At 48.0% G+C, this 18,202-nt stretch overlaps 1 non-coding gene across 1 annotated transcript in view; it reads left to right on the top strand.

Moving 5' to 3' along the window:
• Window positions 1-18,202, top strand: part of LOC105941827 (uncharacterized) — a 59,489-nt gene that overhangs the window by 31,386 nt on the left and 9,901 nt on the right. The window contains exon 2 of the transcript XR_009245344.1: window positions 6,485-6,559. This is a non-coding gene — a transcript (uncharacterized LOC105941827). The remainder of the gene's footprint in view (window positions 1-6,484; window positions 6,560-18,202) is intronic.

Below are 18,202 nucleotides of genomic sequence, written 5' to 3'. Positions count from 1 at the left end.
TCAGTAGTATGATGAGTATAGCTTCTTAACGACAACCACTATTTCTTCCTAGCATGTGGCACTTAGAGTTTGTATGTGCTCGAAATGAAGAATGCATGGATATTGCTGAGAGAAACCTGGATGAAGCTGGCATTGTGGTGTGGTGAGCTGCTGCTCACAGTGCCAGCACCCCAATGTGGAGCACTGGTTTGAATCCTGGATGCTTTGCTTCTGACTCAGCTTCCTGTAGCGCACCTAAGAAGGTAGCAGAAGACAGGTATTCATATATGGATTCCCATCTGTCGCTACCTACCTATCTTTCACATACATTTTTTTTTTAAAGATTTATTCATTTTATTACAGCCAGATATACACAGAGGAGGAGAGACAGAGAGGAAGATCTTCCGTCCGATGATTCACTCCCCAAGTGAGCCACAACGGGCCGGTGCGCCCCAATCCGAAGCCGGGAACCTGGAACCTCTTCCGGGTCTCCCACGCGGGTGCAGGGTCCCAATGCATTGGGCCATCCTCGACTGCCTTCCCAGGCCACAAGCAGGGAGCTGGATGGGAAGTGGAGCTGCTGGGATTAGAACCGGCACCCATATGGGATCCCGGGGCTTTCAAGGCGAGGACTTTAGCCGCTAGGCCACGCCGCCGGGCCCTTTTACATACATTTTTAAAGGCAAAAGAAAAGCTGGGACTATGTGACAGTCCTCCTTTGTGAACTCATTGCCCGAGTGCCCTCACTCACTATGCTGTACTAAATGGGTTATGTTAAAACCAAAGGACATCCTTGTTTCTCTGCTCTGACTTGGCCCTGTTATGGAGGGGCCCAGTGGCTTGGTCCTTCCTAATGCAAAGCAAAATACAAAACCAAAGAAAAAAAAACCCATATCCTGCTTTCTATTTTTAGCCCGGAAATGCCCACACATTGGGGAAAATGTTAATATGTGAACATATTTAAACAAAGCACATGTTGATACAGTAAAATTGGACTTTGGTCTTGACATTGCCTGGCCAGATGACGAGAATTTTAGAACAGAAAAGCCCTGGAATTAGGACTTTTGTAAGATTAGGCTGGTGTTTAATTGGAAGTCCTGTGAAGTCACCTACAGGGACATCAGCCATTTACGTGGTTTTTAGTGGCTGCATCTGGTTCCTAGTATGTGGCCACAGAGTGGGCTGGGTGAGCTCTGGGAATACGTACCAATCTCTCGTATGCCGTCACATGAAGTGAAAGGTGTGGAACTTCTTCAGCCATGCCACGCTCCTCCCAGAGCCTGGAAACTGCAGGCTTTTGAGAGGCCGGGGTTCCAGTGAAATTCCCCAGAGAATGGTGTGAATTCCAGTTGCTGATTTTTCTAATGTTGTTTTGAGATTACATTAAGAAATTATCAGGGAGTTTTGCATATTCTGATTCCTAATCTTTGTGATTGAGTTAGAGTTGCAGAAATATGAATTGCTAATTTAAAAAAAATCTTTCTTTTAATTCAGGTAATTATAGAAATTTGGAAAAACGCCAAAAGGCATAATGCTGAAAATTACCCATAGTTCTTCAATTCAGAGATAATTATTGCAAATATTTTGTTGTATTTGCACATTTTTGTATGCATAATTAAGATCATTGTGTCTAAATTTTGATTTCTACTTTTTTCATTTAGCATATGAATATTTCCTCTTGCGTTGAGAGCAGCACAGCATGGGACTTGTGTTCGTTTCTGGTGGTTGCCATAACACATTTCCTCAAAACTTGTGGCTAACGCAGTAGAAATTAGTTCTTCCACAATTCTGGAGGTTTCAGTGTCCCAAACCAAGCTATGGGGCAGGCCTATGCTCCCTTGGAGGCGCTAGGAGAGAATTCCTTCTTGCCTTCCCAGCTTCTGCTGGCTGCGGGCATTAATTGGCATAGGGTCCCGTCTGCCTTGTCTATACTTGGCGTTCTTGTGTGTGTCTGTAGGTACGTGCTTTTGTGACCGCCTCCCTTCCTCTTGCAGGGACATTTGTGATGGCATCGAGGCCCCATTGGATAACCAAGGGTGTCTACCTTAGATTCTTAGTCACGTGTGCAAAGACCCTTTGTACAGGTTCCAGGGGGCAGGTGCTGATGTCTTTGGGCCTTTTTTTGGTCTCCTGTTGACAAAGACTGGGTTCTCAGGGATTCTTCACACAAGCAAGGATTCAGGTGTGAGGCCTAGTGATTAGGGAGGTAGCAACGATTAATGAACAATGAAGAGGGTTTACCTGGTAGGCCAGCATGTGTCTCAGGAAAGCTGATTGCAGTCAGACTAGAGTTTTTATCAACAGGGGTGTGGGTCTGTTATTTCTCTTCTCCTTCTCCCTCCTGTGGGAAATCTTGAATCAGGAGGGTAGGGGTGGATTTCTGGATGTGGAATTCCAGAGAAATCCTCCCAGAACCTTAATCAGCTCAGTGTTGTGAGACAGGGTGAATTCCCCTGAAATACCCCCAGGGGAAGGGCTGAGCCCTAAGAGGGTCAGAGGAGAGCAGTGCCTGCAGGTGTGCTGGCCACTCACCTTTCGGGGCTGTCCATCGCACTTGCATTTATTTCTTAAGCAATTCTCACTTTCTTTTTCCTTTGGCTCCTCTTGCACACATAGGCTAATACCCACCTAGCTATCTTTTTTTTTTTTTTTTTTTTAAAGATTTATTTATTTTTATTACAAAGTCAGATATACAGAGAGGAGAGACAGAGAGGAGAGGAAGATCTTCCATCCGATGGTCCACTCCCAAAGTGACCGCAACGTGCCGGTGCGTGCCGATCCGAAGCCAGGAACCAGGAACCTCTTTCGGGTCTCTCATGTGGGTGCAGGGTCCCAATGCATTGGGCCGTCCTCGACTGCTTTCCCAGGCCACAAGCAGGGAGCTGGATGGGAAGTGGAACTACCGGGATTAGAACCGGCGCCCATATGGGATCCTGGGGCTTTCAAGGCGAGGACTTAAGCCGCTAGGCCACCCCGCCAGGCCCAACTATCTTAACACTCTGCAGCAGGGTTAAAGATTGGACTTTGGAGCCAGACAGTGAGCTGTGTCCCTGCACTGGCTTTTACTAGCAGGATGACCTTGACCAACTGCCTCAACTCTTAGTTTTCTTTTTTGTAAGGTGATAGTAATGGCGCCTACCTCCCTGATTTGGTATAAGGATTAAGGGGGTTAATATGTAAGGCTCCTAAAAACCTTAGTGTAGTGCCTGGACCATGTAAAGGCTAATTATTTTTAAATTCCTGTATGACACAGTTTTAATGGCTATATAAAATATTATTTATAAACCTGTAATGATTTGATCATTACCTTCTATTGGATACATTTCGTTCCAGTTTTTTTGTGCCCTATTTATAGCACCACCATGGGATGTCTTTGAGCATTAAGTTTTGTTCCATTTCATATTCATTTCCTAGTTTTTAGTTCTGGAAGTGGAATTACAGTGTCAGGCGTGTGTGTACAATTTTAAGCCACTTAATGAAAATGGGTTAAGTTCCTTTCCAGAAAGACTGTGCCTGTTAATACTACCAGTGGCTGAACAATGAGGAGACTCCTGCAGCCATACCTGCTATTGAGTGCCACTTGAAACAGTCCCAGGTGGACATGTGACACAGGAAAGGACTCTGTACATGGTTTCTCTTGCAAGGAATATCTGGCAAGGAAAGAAAACTTCTGATGGAAAACGAAGCCCAGCTTTGTCAAGTCTCCAAATGCTTTCTCCATTGCGTTTGCAGCCTGGAAACTTCCTGAGTGCTTCTGAGATTACAGAAGAGGTGCTGGGGCTGAGGATGTGTTGTTAGCAACAGGGCAGTGCTAGCTTCTGTCAGTTCTGACAGTTTTGCTTCTGTCCCCAGACTTGATGGGATGTGGAGACCCATTTGAACAGCCAACAGATCAGCTTGGTCACTTCCCAGTCATAGGTGGGTGAGAGGAGGGAGCAGGGAGCTGGAAGGGGCGGTTGCTCCTTGTACCGCTGCCATCTGCTCATCTGCTTTCCTTTCCTGGGGGGTGCTCCCTGCAGTCTGACCTGGCCAGCTCAGCCTTCTGGGCTGTAGAAGAGCAAGGACCCAGGCTGTGACTGCTCACAGGGACCCAGAGGTCAGAGATGGTCTGGTTTGCTGCAGTTCAGACTTTTAGGAAACATGGGATGTGTTCCCATAGTGGTGAGCTTACAGGAGTATATAGTGCAGTGTGTACCTTGTCACACTGAATTCACCACCTAAACCAGGTGTCTGGGCTTAGTGGTGCCTCAAAAGGACAGTTATGCTCCAATCCCCAGGACCTGGAAATGCCACCTTAATTGGAGAAGTTACCTTTGTGGATGTGTGATTAAATAAGCATCTTGCCATCACTAGTGTTCTGTGAGAGAGGCAGCGGCAGAACTCACACAGTGGAGGAGGCAGTGTGGAGGAGGAGGCAGTGTGGAGGCGGAGGCAGAGATGGCAGAGCTGCAGCTGTGAGGGGCTTCGAGTGGGTTCAGCCTGGCACCCCCAGGGGAAGCACAGGGTGACATAGGGGCTCCAGAATTGCGGGATAATACATTTCAAGCTTCTGGCGTTGACCTGGCTCAGCCCTGGCTTTTGGTAGTGAGTGGTAGCAGATGCATGATCTCTCTGTCTCTCTGTTTCTCTGTGTAACTCTTTCAAATAAATAAAAAAAAAGGAAAAAAAAAGTAGAGCTGGCTTGCAGACCACCCTGTGAGGACCAATGGTTAGTCTCCTGCTGCTGTTTCCTGGGTGAAGCTGAGGCCTTAGAGAAGGGAAGTAGTAGGGCTGGGGATCGAACACCAGTTGCCTCTGTTGTGTGAGCCAGGTTTTGGTGAGAGCCTCTGGCTCGCTCTGCAGGCTGACACAGGCCCCCCTTGCTAACTGATGTTTCCGGGGCTTCTGGAGTGCTGAGCTGCTAAGAACGCCAGACACCCAGGCGAGCTTGTGGAGCCTTGGCTTCGGCTGTGGAGTTGGCAGCAGCAGGCAGAGGAACCTGCTAGGTGGAGGTCAAGGTTTGATGGCGACTTGCCCGTTTCCAGTTGACTGCTCCAGTCTTTGTTGTTTGGGTTGTGTTTCCCTGTGGAGTCCAATTGTAAGTTTCTGTGGTATTTGCTTGGAATTTGTCTTAGAGAGCAAGGAGCAGACCATAACCGTTTTTGATTCCTCTATTTCTGGAATAAAGTCTAACCTCATCAACTTGGCATTCATGACCCCTTTCTTCCTGCCAGCCCTGCTGCCCAACCTTCCCTACTATGTAACCTAATATTTGAACTTGACCAAAATCATTGCTCTCGGGTGGACAGGAGTAGCAGCAATTAGGTTCTTGAAACACCACAGTAGGCAAGTTCCTGATTGTTCAACTGCAGAACTAATAGAAAAGATAGCAGGAGGATAGAGGCTGGACATAAATCTTTGATGCTGTCAAGAGAGCAATGTTTATATTTGCTAAAGAGAATTATAAAGGCAATACAAACAGCTAGTAGCAGCCATTGTCCCAAGAGCCTGTGAGTGGAGTCGTCTGATGTTGACTCCAGCCCGTTTGAGCCACATAAGTAAACCAGCCAGGAACAGAACAGAAGCTATCCAACTAGCTGAACTAGCACTAATTAACCTCACAGACAAGGGGTAAATGGAATGCTTGCTATGAAGACCTATCCCTCCCCCCCATAAAAAAATCAAGAAGGAAGAGAGTATGCTATAAACTAAGAGCTGGCTTTGAACTACTGCATTTCTTATTTCTTATTCTTGTAGTAATGACAGGCGTTGCAGCATTTCTCAGTCATCCCTGCTTACTGTAGACACTTTCCAGAGTCTCTCGCCTTCATATTTTCCATGAAATCCTTATTTATTTTACATGGTTATGGATATTGCATATGTCTGGATTCTGTCTTAACACTGTGTGCGGCTGGGACTTTAGGAACCAATCGGTCGTGACTCTTCTCTGGAGCTCCACACATCTTTCTGCTTTCCTCTTAGGGACAGTAGTGTAGAGACCCAGCCCACTTTCTCCTGTCTTTTGTTTTCCCCAAGGCTTTTTTTTTTTTTTTTTCAAAATCCTTTATTTCTTCACCCTCCATTTCTGCTGCTTTTCTTAGTTGTGGCCCTTTATCTCTCATTTTTACATCAGTGAATTTTAGTTACAGGGAACAGAAATGGCAGCTTAGGTTAGCAGAGGGCTTGCAGCTGGTATCTCAGGAACGTAGGAGCAAAGCTTGGCCAGCCTACCAGGCATTGGAGGAGGAAGGTGCCTCTGACTCTGGGCTTGCATGCTCAGCCTGTCTGTGTTTTTGGAGTAGGAGCCAGCCTTGCCTACTCAAGTTGGCATGTTCGATTCTCACAGGAGAGGGAGGCAGGCAAGCAGGGCAGCTGACTGGTGGCAGGTGTCTGTCCTCCGGCCAGTCCAGTCAGCTGGGAAGAGAGTCACTGCCTCTCAGCAGGGGCTGTGCAGAAGTCCCACAGAAGGGGTCTGTGCAAGGGTAGCTCTCTTAGACGCCTCTGATGTCTCTTCTTCTCTCAACAGGAATAGCTCAAGCGCCTGAACTGGAGATTGGCTTGCTGAAACTCTGAAGCAGCAGTTCTTGGACTTGAAGAAAAGGTAAACATTCCTTGATAAGGGCCAAGCGTGTTGGGGAGGGATTGCTGTTCCTGTTCCTCATGTTTGTACGGTTTAGTCTATAATATTTTGCCCTTCCTTTCGCCCTGGCCAAATTCCTATTGGTCCTTAAGACCTTCATCAGGTGCCGCCTCCCTGGAAAGGAAAGCTTCTTGGAAATCCTCGCAGCCGGTGATGATTTGTTCTACCAGATACCCATGACTTTTACTCCAGCTGCAGCATAATTCTTGTCTCCTGCTGGTTAGGAGTTCCTTTTTGGTGATCCCTTCCCCCATCACAGCACCCCGCACTTGATTCTGGTTGTCTCTTGGGGTGTTTTCCCCGGGGAGGTCCTGCGGCGTGTCTCTGTATTGTGCCTGGGACACGGGAGGGGTTGTGTGGACATGTGGTGACTGAGCAATGAATCGGCCTCCCCCCTTGATGGTCAGCTCCTGTGTAGATTCCCGCTGTGCCTCCACTGTGCACCCTCACGGGGGCTGGACTAGAAATCCTTAAATAGATTATGTGAGTATGTGCTAGGAATTGCTAATTTGCTCTAGTTAGTTACCTTTTGTCTTTTAACTGGTGGTGAAATGCAACTAATAGCACAGTTTCTGTGTCTGGTTATTCATTGTCATGGATGATTTGGGTGCTTGTTAAGAGCAGTTATCCAGGAGCTGGAAGGAAAGGGAGGTGGCAGGCAGAACAGGAAGCTGGTGCCTTAGGAGCACAGCGCCTCAGCCTTCGCCCTGCCTGCCTGTGACTGGCGTTCAAGGACAGTTACATACGTGACCATGGCCCCTCTTGTGTGCTGAATGACAAACCCCTTTTTGTGGCCCTCCAGGCTACTTTAAGCAGTGGACAGTTGCATCTCAGCCCACCTCCCTGCACCATGCATTTTTTGCTTGAAATGAGTGAATCAGCAGGTTCCTCTTCTGAGACTACGCTACTTCCATTAAGTGTCCCAGAGAAGTTCCCAACTAATTTTATCAGTTGTCTTGGTCCTCGCCCTTCCTACCTTTCTGTAACGAGCAGTTGTCTGTCGCTTGTAGTGAGTTTTTCCTTTTCTGCATGTCACCAGATGTTTCTCGCTGCTCATCTGAGCAATAGGCAGGGACAAATGGTATCCTCATTTTCAAAGTCAGAAAACAAACTTGGAGAAGTTGGGTGTCTTGCTTGAGGTCCTGAGCAATGTGACCTATCTTTCTCATCTTGGTCCTTCCCTTTGGAAATAAGGATGAACTGTTGGCATCATGGAATCTAGGGGCAGTATGTTTTTCCTTCTCTTTGTGTTTCTGTCCTGAGGAGAGAGTCTTGCCTTTCTGTAGAGAAATGCACTTTGGTCCTGATGTTCCCAAATAGCCTTCTTGAAAATATAGCGATCTTTTCTGCTTTCCTGACTTCTCTGTCAGTCCAAACAGTTTTGTGGGACTTCCTTAAGTGCAGGAAATTGAGCAAGTTTCCAGCAATGCTGCATTGTCTTTCTCTATGAGTAGGCCAGAAGATAATCGCAGGAGTTTGTTCAGCTTAATCTATCTGTAGCTAATGGTTTTCTTCTCCCTTCTCCTTTAGGTAGTTGTGACTAGTTCTGCCAGCCAGGATGGCAGAGTATTTGTGCTTTTTTTTTTTTTTTTTTTTTTTTTTTTGCCATGTGGAATTGTTTAGGTAAATGTGATTTTTTTTCTTTATAAAAGATTCAACTTTTAATGAGAAAGCAGATTGTCAAATGGCATTTCGATTTGTCCTTTCATGGGGAGTTCGGAAAATTGACCTGTCCTGATCAGAAACCAAGTTCCAGTCCAGAAGGAGGCGTGCTGGCTTACAGCAGGAGGCGATGTCTGAGAGCCGTTGTTCACTAACATAGGCAGTCCACTCTCTGGGTTCTTTTGGGAAACTTTCCTCTGCGTATAATACCATTTCAGATGACTGTTTTTTTCTGTGGGAGGTTCCAATATGGCATCTTGCTAACCGGGTGGCGCTCCCAGTGTTGCACGTGTCACGGCCCAGGACCAGGTAACAAGAAGTCATGTACTTAGTGTTGAGGAAAACGTCAGGTTTCCTGTTTTACTTCCAGCTGTGCTGTGATGCTGAGACCATTTCATTATTGAGGCGGTGGTTTTGTTGATCTCAAGACTGGTTTCTGCATCACTTAGAGTCAGATCAGAAGCAACCTATGTGTGTCCTGATTGAGTTTGGTTCCATGAGCGCCTCGTGGAGTTGTGCCGGTGTGAGCTGGTATAGTGGTATGGCATGTAGGCATCATGAGTGGGGGATGAGAAGGAGTTTCCTGTGAGCCAGCCTCAGGGGTGCCCATTGTTCTACACAAGTTCTCCATGCTCTGTAATACTTTCTGTGCCTTTAATGGTGGCTACCACCCTTGGGTATTATGTGGGCACCTCAAGCTTACTATGTCCAAATGTTAACTCTCAGTCTCTTTAACATAATGCCTTGCCAGACCTCTTGCATATGCAATTTTTAACTCACTTTTTCTAGCCAGAATCTGGGGAAGCACCTGTTAATGTCCACCCTTCTTGTTCTCCAAATCACCAGGTCCTAACCATACTTCTGCCAAAGCGGTCTTTGATTCCTACACTGCGCTGCCACATCTGTGTCCAAATGCTGACTAGAATCGTCATTTGCCCAGTTAGCAGCCCAGGGCTTCATCTTCTTATCAAACGTCTGACCTCCCCCCAACCTGCTCACCACTTTGAACCCATTGTGGTGTTTAGAAACACATGTCATATCATTTTACATTCTTGTTTGAAATCTGTTGGCAACTTTTTGAGCTTGGCTAAAACCCCTAAACCCAGCAGGGCGCAGGAGAAGTGTGCATAGTTTTGGCTTCCAGCTCGACCAGAGATTCAGTGGCATTGTTCATGATACCTCATTGTAGCTTATGAAATGCTGTCCCCTTAACTCTCAACTCCCTGGGATGATTGCAGTGACTTAGGTGTTGCAAGCACAGTTAAAAACAAAAATCCAATTGAGCTCTCGAAGGTGTATTTGGAATGGATATTATGTTCTGAAAATGGAAAAGGGGGAGGTCTGCTCCTCCAAGCCACAACTACCAGAACATGGCTGCTAGGATGTGCATGCAGGCCGTTGTTTGGATTTGGACCTTAGTGAGTTGATAGCAAATACAAAGTCAATTACAGTTGTAGTACCCGATACTCCTCAAGAAGCTCCCAGCCCTTTGACAAAGAAATTATGCGACGGTATGTAAGCCCAGGAAAGCAGGAAGGCTGCTTGGTGCTAGGCTGGACAACATTACTGCCGTTCCACAGAGAAGAAAGCCAGCCAGGTATTAGTATATTCATAGAACGTTCCTTTATAAACACACTTCTGCTATCACCAAGCCTGTTTCCCTTTCCCTAGCCGTAAGCTTCCCTTTGGTGTGTTTGGGGAGGCAGCCTCACACAAGCACACGCATGAAAAGCAGGTTCCATCTTAGCCACCATATCGCCCATTTTCCTCAGGGCTGCTTTTCAAAGCAATTAATGGGAATATTGAAACTCCAGTTGGGATTTTGGGGCACTATAGTCTCAAGACAGCTGTTCTATGAGCTTGAATTGGAGATGTTTTAAGGTCCAGGTTTGGTGAGTTAAAACATTGAGTGCAATGCAAATACCAGACCAGGTGGTCTTGATACAGTGCAGTGAGCACTGTGGCCAAGTTTATCACCACATGCCTTGGGAGCATAGAAATGGGGCCCTGGAGATGGGTCCACAGAGGACTTTGCAGAGCAGGAGGTCTTGGAAGACACTGTATGGATAGGTCTGGGGAGGACGGCAAGGACAGGGGGTGCCCGGGAAGCTGCTTAGTGGAAGGCATGGTGAAGGTGGGGCTTGAACCCTGAAAGGTGGGCAAGAGCCGAATCACACAGGATCTTCCATGGTGACCAGGCAAAGCATGTGATTTTTTATCATAAAGGGGTTAGAATGCCACTGCAGGATTTCCTACTAGGGAGTCACGGCATCAGATTTGTCTTTTCAAATTGGAATTCTGTCGGCATAGTCTGTGCTCCGAAGACTTCTGAGGGGCAATGATCTGATTAAGATCCTTCTCTGAATCCTTTTATCAGTTCTCACAGACGGGAGACTTAAAATTGCACAGACTTTCACAGTGAAGGTACGAGTAGTTGCTGGAGCATGATTGGTGTTCTGTGAGCGCCCTGCTGGAGTCCTGCGATGACTATTCTCTGCTCCACCCACCGGGAGGTGGCCTCCTCTTCTGCTTAGCTATGGTGTGCTCCTGGCACCCACTGTGCCTGGGTGCTCAGCCAATTGGGGCTCCTGCAGGTCTTGGAAACTGGGCTCTGACAGTGCAGCATCAGCAGGTCTTGAATTTGCAACAGTTTGCAGTTGCTGGAAACCTGCATGTTTTATTTTTCAGTGACGGCCAGCTTGTCTTTCTCGTGACCAGTTTAACATGATTTGCTTGGATGTTCGCCCTGCAGCATGGAGTGATGCATGCATATGCTGGGAATGTTGTTTGATAATAAGTCTTTGGGACAGATGTGAAGTTTTGGGTGGGAGGTGTCCATACTCTGCTAATGAAGATGTGTGCATCTCCCACACTGATGTCTCCTCTCACTCTTGGCTCTGGATACCTTGTTAGGGGCTGATAAGGGGGAAGGTGTGAGTGGGACATCTGCGTCCTTAATCTGCCTTCGTGGGCAGGGATCATAGGAGGTGTTGGAGATGTTTGATACTTAGGGGTCAGTTAGGAGGAAGGCACAGATGAGGAGGCTGGGCAGAAATCAAAGGCGAGGGCCTAGGCTTATGGCAGGGGATGAGCAAGAGTGGGCTGTGCCTGAGACAGGTTTTAAGGTAAGGGAGGACTTAGAAAATGTGCTGACAAGGAAATGCATGCCTGTGGATGGAGAGGGGTTCAGGAAACCCATAAACCTCTGGTTTGGGCAGCATTAGTGTATGGGACAGGCTTGTGATGTTCAGTAGGCACACAGAGCAGGCCACCATGAGAAAACCTGGGGTGAACTAACCATACAGTGAGCTCTGATGGTGAACAAGGGAGTGGGGCTGGGCCCAGCACACAGAGGATCCTGAGGCCTGTCTTCCCTGCCCCTGTGCTGGGTCGGCAGTGACGAACCACGGTTCTCATTAGAACCCTAAGAACAGACCTTCATTTCCATGATAGCATTCCGTGTGGAGACTGAAGTCTCGGAGGCTGGAGGAAGGAAGCATCAGGTGAGATGTGAGGCTTAGCGGTAACCGGGAAAGTGTACGGGTCTGATGTGTGTCCAGTGTCTGTGCAGGACTGGGGCAGGGAGAGGGTGTCCAGTCCAGGAGAGGTGCAGTCAGCCCCTGCATTGCTACGAAACTGTCAGGGATGGAGCTGAAGAGATGGCCTGGGAGCCACCTATCTGCAGGCGTCTGGATGTGCTCCAGTCAACATGCCTCATGCTGGTTGGAACGGGCCAACCCATAGATGACCTAGAGAGCACTGCAGAGCCTGCTGCTGGCCACTGGCTGCTGGCAGGATCCACAGCCCTTGTCTCCAGGCACTCCACTCAGTGTTTGCTTATTGACCATTGACTTTGGTGAATCAGGTTCAGGGGGAGAAAAAAAAACAGCATTTACATGAAAGTGTTTGCCATCATGTTAGTGAGGAGTGTAGGTTTCTCAGCTCCTGTGCATTTTCTGATGGGATTGTTTGCCTACCGCTACTGCAGGATCAATTCCAAGGGGACTCTGGAGAGCACTGATACACCCCCGTCCGCCCACTGTAAAGATTTTGGTTCACACTTAGCTGCCCACCTGTCTTTTGCAAAAAGTTTGAGCTGTTGCGGAAACCAGAGGCCTGCAATGAAGTGCAGTCGGTGATGGGCTTTGGTACTGTCCCCAGTGGCTTCAGAGTCCCTTTAGTGCTGATGCTTTCTGCTGTTGCTCTTGCTCATGGGACAGCAGCGCCCTCTGCTGCAGGTGCCCAGTACCTTGTGATTCCTTGTATCATGGAACAGCTTTATCTCTTTTACACTCCCTGACCCCTGGGTGATACCCTCTACGCCCCCATCCCGGTTTGTCTTGTGGCCTGCTCCCACCTTTACCTAGGTCTCTGCTTTCTCATAACAAAGAGCTTGTGCCTTGGAATGCTCTCTTTCTGAGAGCAGTCTCCTCCTCATTGCCCAACACTGCCCTGTCTTTATGACGCTCTGCCTCTTGCATCTTACACGTTTGTCTATCGTCTGTGTGCCTCAGTCAGAATGAGAGGCACAAAAAGAAGGGACCTTGTTTTTTTTCCCCCTGCAGTCCCCGCATCTCCCAGGACAGTGTCCAGCATAGTGGGGTTGCTTTGCATTTGATGACTCATCTGGAGTGGGCGGATGGACCAGTCTGTGAGTTGAACTCTATATAGGAGCAGTTCATCAATGCGGGTGTTGTGGCAGGTGGTCTGAATGAATGAATGGTGAGAGAGAGTTGGGGTGTGACTTACTAATCCCTGATACTCAGTGCTCAGCAAGTATTTATTGAATCAGTGAGTAGTTGAGATAGAGTTTAGCCCCTCTTTAAAGACCAGCTTCCACAATGGGTGGATGTTCATTCTTCATTGTGCGTTGTCATTGTTCCTGTGTGATACATTTCCATCTGCACCCCTCCTTCAGGTCAGGCTCTGTAATTACAGTAATTTAGCTAGGAGATGAAATTTTTAAAGATGCTGTAAACAACCCAGGGTTGTGGTTGTTAATGAAGTCCATGCATTGAGGAGTGGGAGGACTGTGGTACATGTAGTGACAGAGGGGCTGTTAGGGTGTGCCCACCCCCAGCAGCATGAAGGCAGCCTGGCAATCCTGGGGAGGTGGTGTCCCTAGCTCTGGTGGATGTCACCATGCACAGAGTCACGGGAAATGCAGGGCACTTCCTCAGAGTCACATTTTGCTCAAGGATTTGGAGGGAATGAGATGTCCTGAATATTAACACAGAGATTTATGGCAGAACTAGGTGTGGCTTAGTGGGTAAGAGTGGGTTGTGGAATGAGACTGCCCGCTGTGGCTCTGTCACATGACTTTCTTCCTTACTGTGGAGTTCTGTAAGCTCAGGACTAGCTGCTTCCCTCGGCCGAAGTGGGGAGTAGTCAAACCTGGGGTCTGGTGACATGAGAGCCACGAAAGGATTTCCAAAAGCGTGTGCACGTCCTGAGTAAACAGCAGGGCTCAGTCTGCATTTGCTCACTTGACATTTGAAGATTAACAGAGGAGACAAATGGCATTTTATTTTCATGCTGGTTGTGCCCCGACCTGGCCTAAGGGGGCTACCTGTTTTAGAAAGGAACAAAGCGTGACTGCCTCACAGACTGTATGCATTCCCCCAACCCTGCCTGGAGCAATCACACAGGTGGAGCTGTCATCATGGGACGGGAAGGGGGTGTTGAGTACCCGGTGTCTGAAAGTAAACAGCAGATGAAGCTGTGGGCATGTACATGTGTGGATAAATAATTGTCATTTAAGGAACGAATGACAGCACTTAAAGGAGCTGGTAGGTTTTCAAAGCACTTTCGTATCCATTCCTTCCATTTCATTCTCACAACAGCCTGTTCATCAAGGTAAGGAAGACTGGCTTGGTGGAACAGCTTCGGGAAATTTCCTGACTCTCCTCAATATTCCGCTTGCCTCTCGCACTGCTTGGTGTCCGCTCGGCACAGAGCCACCTGCCCCAAAGGTGGGCCAGCTGGGGTTCCTGTCACAGCTCCCCGCTGTCTTAGCATGAACTCTCTGACACGGAGTCAGGAGCCAGTGTTTCCTAAGTATTAAATGTGTTACGTGAATTGAATCTGCTAGATGCAACCCTCACTGTGAGTATTTTTATTCCAGTGGTTTTCAACTGCCTGTTACAACTCATGGACTGCTAGTGATATCTCTTAGTGGATTGGAGATAAACACACACGTACACTCATTCACTCCCCAACAGAGCATGAATATGCTACAGTGGCCAGTTCAGTCCATGTAGATCTCTCAGGCAGGTGGTAGTGAGTCCCTGACTCTTCGCTGCTGCCTCCCAGGGTCTGCCATGGCAGGTAGTCTGAATCAGGAACTGGAGCCGGGAGTTGAACTTAAGCTTCCAGTGAGGGACACAGTGAGGGACCTGTGTCTTTTTTTTTTTTTTTTTTAAGATTTATTTATTTTTATTGGCAAGGCAGATTTACAGAGAGAAAGAGAGACAGAATGATCTTCCATCTGCTGGTTCACTCCCCAAGTGGCCGCAATGGCTGGAGCTGAAGAGCTTCTTCCAGGTCTTCCATGTGGTTACAGGGTCCCAAGGCTTTGTGCCATCCTTGACTACTTTCCCAGGCTACAAGCAGGGAGCTGGAAGGGAAGTGGAGCAGCTGGAATGTGAGCTGGTGCCCATATGGGAGCCTAGCACATGCAAGGTAAGGACTTTAGCCACTAGACTACTGCGCCGGCCCACTAGCCTGTGTCTTAACCACTGGGCCGCATGTCCCCCCAGCAGCCTGTTTAAAGGAAGCAAACCAAATAATATCTTTGCATTAGGGTATGTATTTTATAAAACTTTAGTTTGTGTCAAATGTCCATGTTAATTATATTTCTGTTTGTCATAAGCTACTTAAATAAGCCGTTACCTATGACCCTCTTACAGGATTTTCAGGTCATTTCTGTTTTACTTATTTGTCCTTCTTTGCTTCATGTCAGCTAGTTAAAATCATGGTGCTTGAAGTTGCTGGTTGTTGTTAATTCAAGTATTTTTAAAAATATTGTTTAAAGTTTTTTTTTTTTTTTATTTGAAAGCCAGCTTTACAGAAAGAGAAGGAAAGATGGGGGAGAGAGAGATATCTTCCATTTGTGGTTCCCCAAATGGCCATAATGGTTGTAGCTAGGCTGGTCAGAAGCTAGGAGCCTGGAGCTACCTCTGGCTCTCATATGGGTTGCAGGGGTGCAAGGACTTGGGCCATCTTCTGCTTTCCCAGGCACATTAGCAGGGAGCTGAATTTAAATCTTAGTAGCAAACTGGCACCCATATGGGATGCCAGCAGCATAGATAGAGGCTTAACCTACTACACCGCAGCACTGGCACTTAAAAAATAGTTAAAATTATTTTATTTATAGTGAACAAATTTCACTTATTTCGCAGTACAGATTTAGGAGCATAGTGATGCTTTCCACCCTACCCTTTCTCCTACTCATGTTTTCCACCTCTCTTCCTTGCTTAACTCCTCTATAAAGAAGCATAGAGCTTCAACTGTGCAGGATTTGAAAAACAAGAGCCACTCCAGAGCTCTCCTCATTTCTCTTTCCTCTCTGCGTCTTCAGGGAGGAGAGTTGGCTGTGGAACTTGCAGAGAGCTCCCCACAAGCTTCAGGCCTGTGTCTGGAAGGACCTTGTGGGCTGCTGTGGTCCCGGTTAACTTTGTGCCGCAGTAGTATCATAATCCAGAAAGGCATCACAGCTTGGCCTGATAAGTGGGAAAGTAACAAGATGAACAGAGAGGGACATGGGTTAGTTCAAAGAGCACAACTGAGAACCCAACGCTCTCTGATTCTGAACTCTGTGTTGGGGTCAGGGTTAGATGTGGAAAGGGAGCAGTCCTCGGGCAGGCCGCTGGAGCCCTCTGAGCAGTAGCGGTGTGTTAGGCCACTGTCTTTCTTCCACTTGGTCCTAAGAAGGTGGTGGAGCCCCAGCCCTGGCCACATCTAATCTCTTGCCTTCCATACATCTGCTGTATGGTCCTGGCTTTAAGATGGGTGGCCTCTAACCAAGGGTGGGCATACTTAGTTGCACTTAATACTTACCAGATAATGTTTTCATAAATCAACGAGGTGTAACTATTAACCCCATTTGCCAGGTGAGAGAAGTCGGAGGCACAGAAAGGTTAAGGGACCTCCTTGCCTGAGGTCACGGGGCTGACGAATGACTGCACCGGGGTTCCAACTCCTGTGCTCTGCCTCCCAGTCCTCCCTGTGCTCTTGACTGTGCTTGGACTCCGCATGCCTTCTCTGTGCTCAGCGCCCAGCTTCTCGGTGCTGCGGCCAACGCAGCCCTCCCTGAGCTGCAGACTTGTATGTGCGTCTGCCTCTGGCACCCTTTAGGGCTGTCTTCCCCACTTCCCTAACAGGTGACTCTGTGCTTCCAGTTGCTTGAGCCAAAGGGTATCCAGTCTTTCTCTCCTTTACACTTCCAGGCTGCCAGCACATTGTGTGACTCCACACAATCTGTAGTCTCTAGACTGTACACCATCTGTACCCCCCATCCTAGACCGAGCCACCACATCTCACCTGAACGACTCATTACCAATGATTTGTTACCAATTTCCCTGCAGTCAGTTCTCTTTCCATACAGAGTTCTTGTCAAATGGAAGCAGAACCTTCCACGGCTCCCTCCTTGCCCTCCGGCGTATCACTGCTCTCTTCTGCTCTCCCCTGCCCTGCCAGCCCCAGTGCTGCTTGCTGGGTATGCCAAGGATGCTCTGTCCAAGGGCCTTTGCACATATCCTGCTCTGTCTGGAAGTTCTTCCTAGCAGTCTGCCCAGGTCACTTCCTACTTCCTTTGAGTCTCCGTTCCAGTGTCACTGTCTCATGAAGCTTCTGTCGGTTGAATTGGCAGCCTCTGTACGTCTGATTTTTGTTTTCTGCATGACACATGGCATCGTCCGACATGGTCTGTTCATTTGCTAGCCCTGTGTCTCCCTACAGTCCCAGTCAACAAAGACAGCCTTACTACCCAAAGGCAGCATTTTAGCCTTACTTTGTTCAGACTGCACCCTCTGCATTGTCCTCTGAGAAGGTATTTGAATGCTAGGGATTTTTGTCCTGGTTTTACCGAAGAGTAGTTGGCGCTCCTGAGATGCTATGCTGTTTATTGCGTGGGGTCATAGACCTTAGCTCAGCCAAGTGCGACTGAAACCCTGACAGGTACTTCACTGCTCCGTGGGCTCCCTTTTGTTGTGAAGTAAGGACAGTGACAACATCACACGAGGAGGTACTGTGAGGGTGAAATGAATAATGCACAGGAAAGTGCTTTATAGACCTCACTGTACCACACAAGTGTCACTCAGTCATTTGAGATCCTAGTTGCACATGTCTGTTACTGGCAGCATACCTACAGGTTCTTCTGTGTTCTTATTGTATCTAGGAGTAGCCGATACCACTGCCAAATTACTCATTTCCTCTTTCCTTCTGCCCCTTTGTGTGCGCATGACAGGTACGTGTATCTCTCCAGCTTGTATCCCCAACCCCCACCCGCTCAATCACACACACACGCACACGCGCACACACTCACACACACCACGCCATCAGGCCTGGACAACATGCTGGCCTCTGTGGCTGGTCAGCAGCAGAGGGCAGTAGAGCTGACACCCGTGGAGCTGTCAGTGTATGTTCTTGTGTATGTTCCTGGGGATGGCGTTTATGTTATCAGCAGGTGCCTAGTGGATGTCAGGAGTCCCATCTTGTGCAAGTCTCCTGGCAGCCTACCCCCACTCTCTGCCACAGACCGGCGAGAAGTGATCACAGCCCCATTATGGCTAAATACCAGGGACATAAAGTGAAGCAGGCACACTTGATGAACCACAGAGCTGCTGCTCTCGAGTGCAGGATTTATGTCTCCTAGAATCCAGGGCGGCTTCTCCTGGTTTATCTCATGAAGTATGGAGCAATTTGGCACTTTCAGTGCCTCAT

Source organism: Ochotona princeps, chromosome 4 (assembly GCF_030435755.1).
Source record: "Ochotona princeps isolate mOchPri1 chromosome 4, mOchPri1.hap1, whole genome shotgun sequence".
In the NCBI taxonomy this organism is placed as follows: Eukaryota; Metazoa; Chordata; class Mammalia; order Lagomorpha; family Ochotonidae; genus Ochotona; species Ochotona princeps.
The sequence above is the reverse complement of the archived record's forward strand: the minus strand, read 5'-3'. Positions and strand labels throughout refer to the sequence as shown.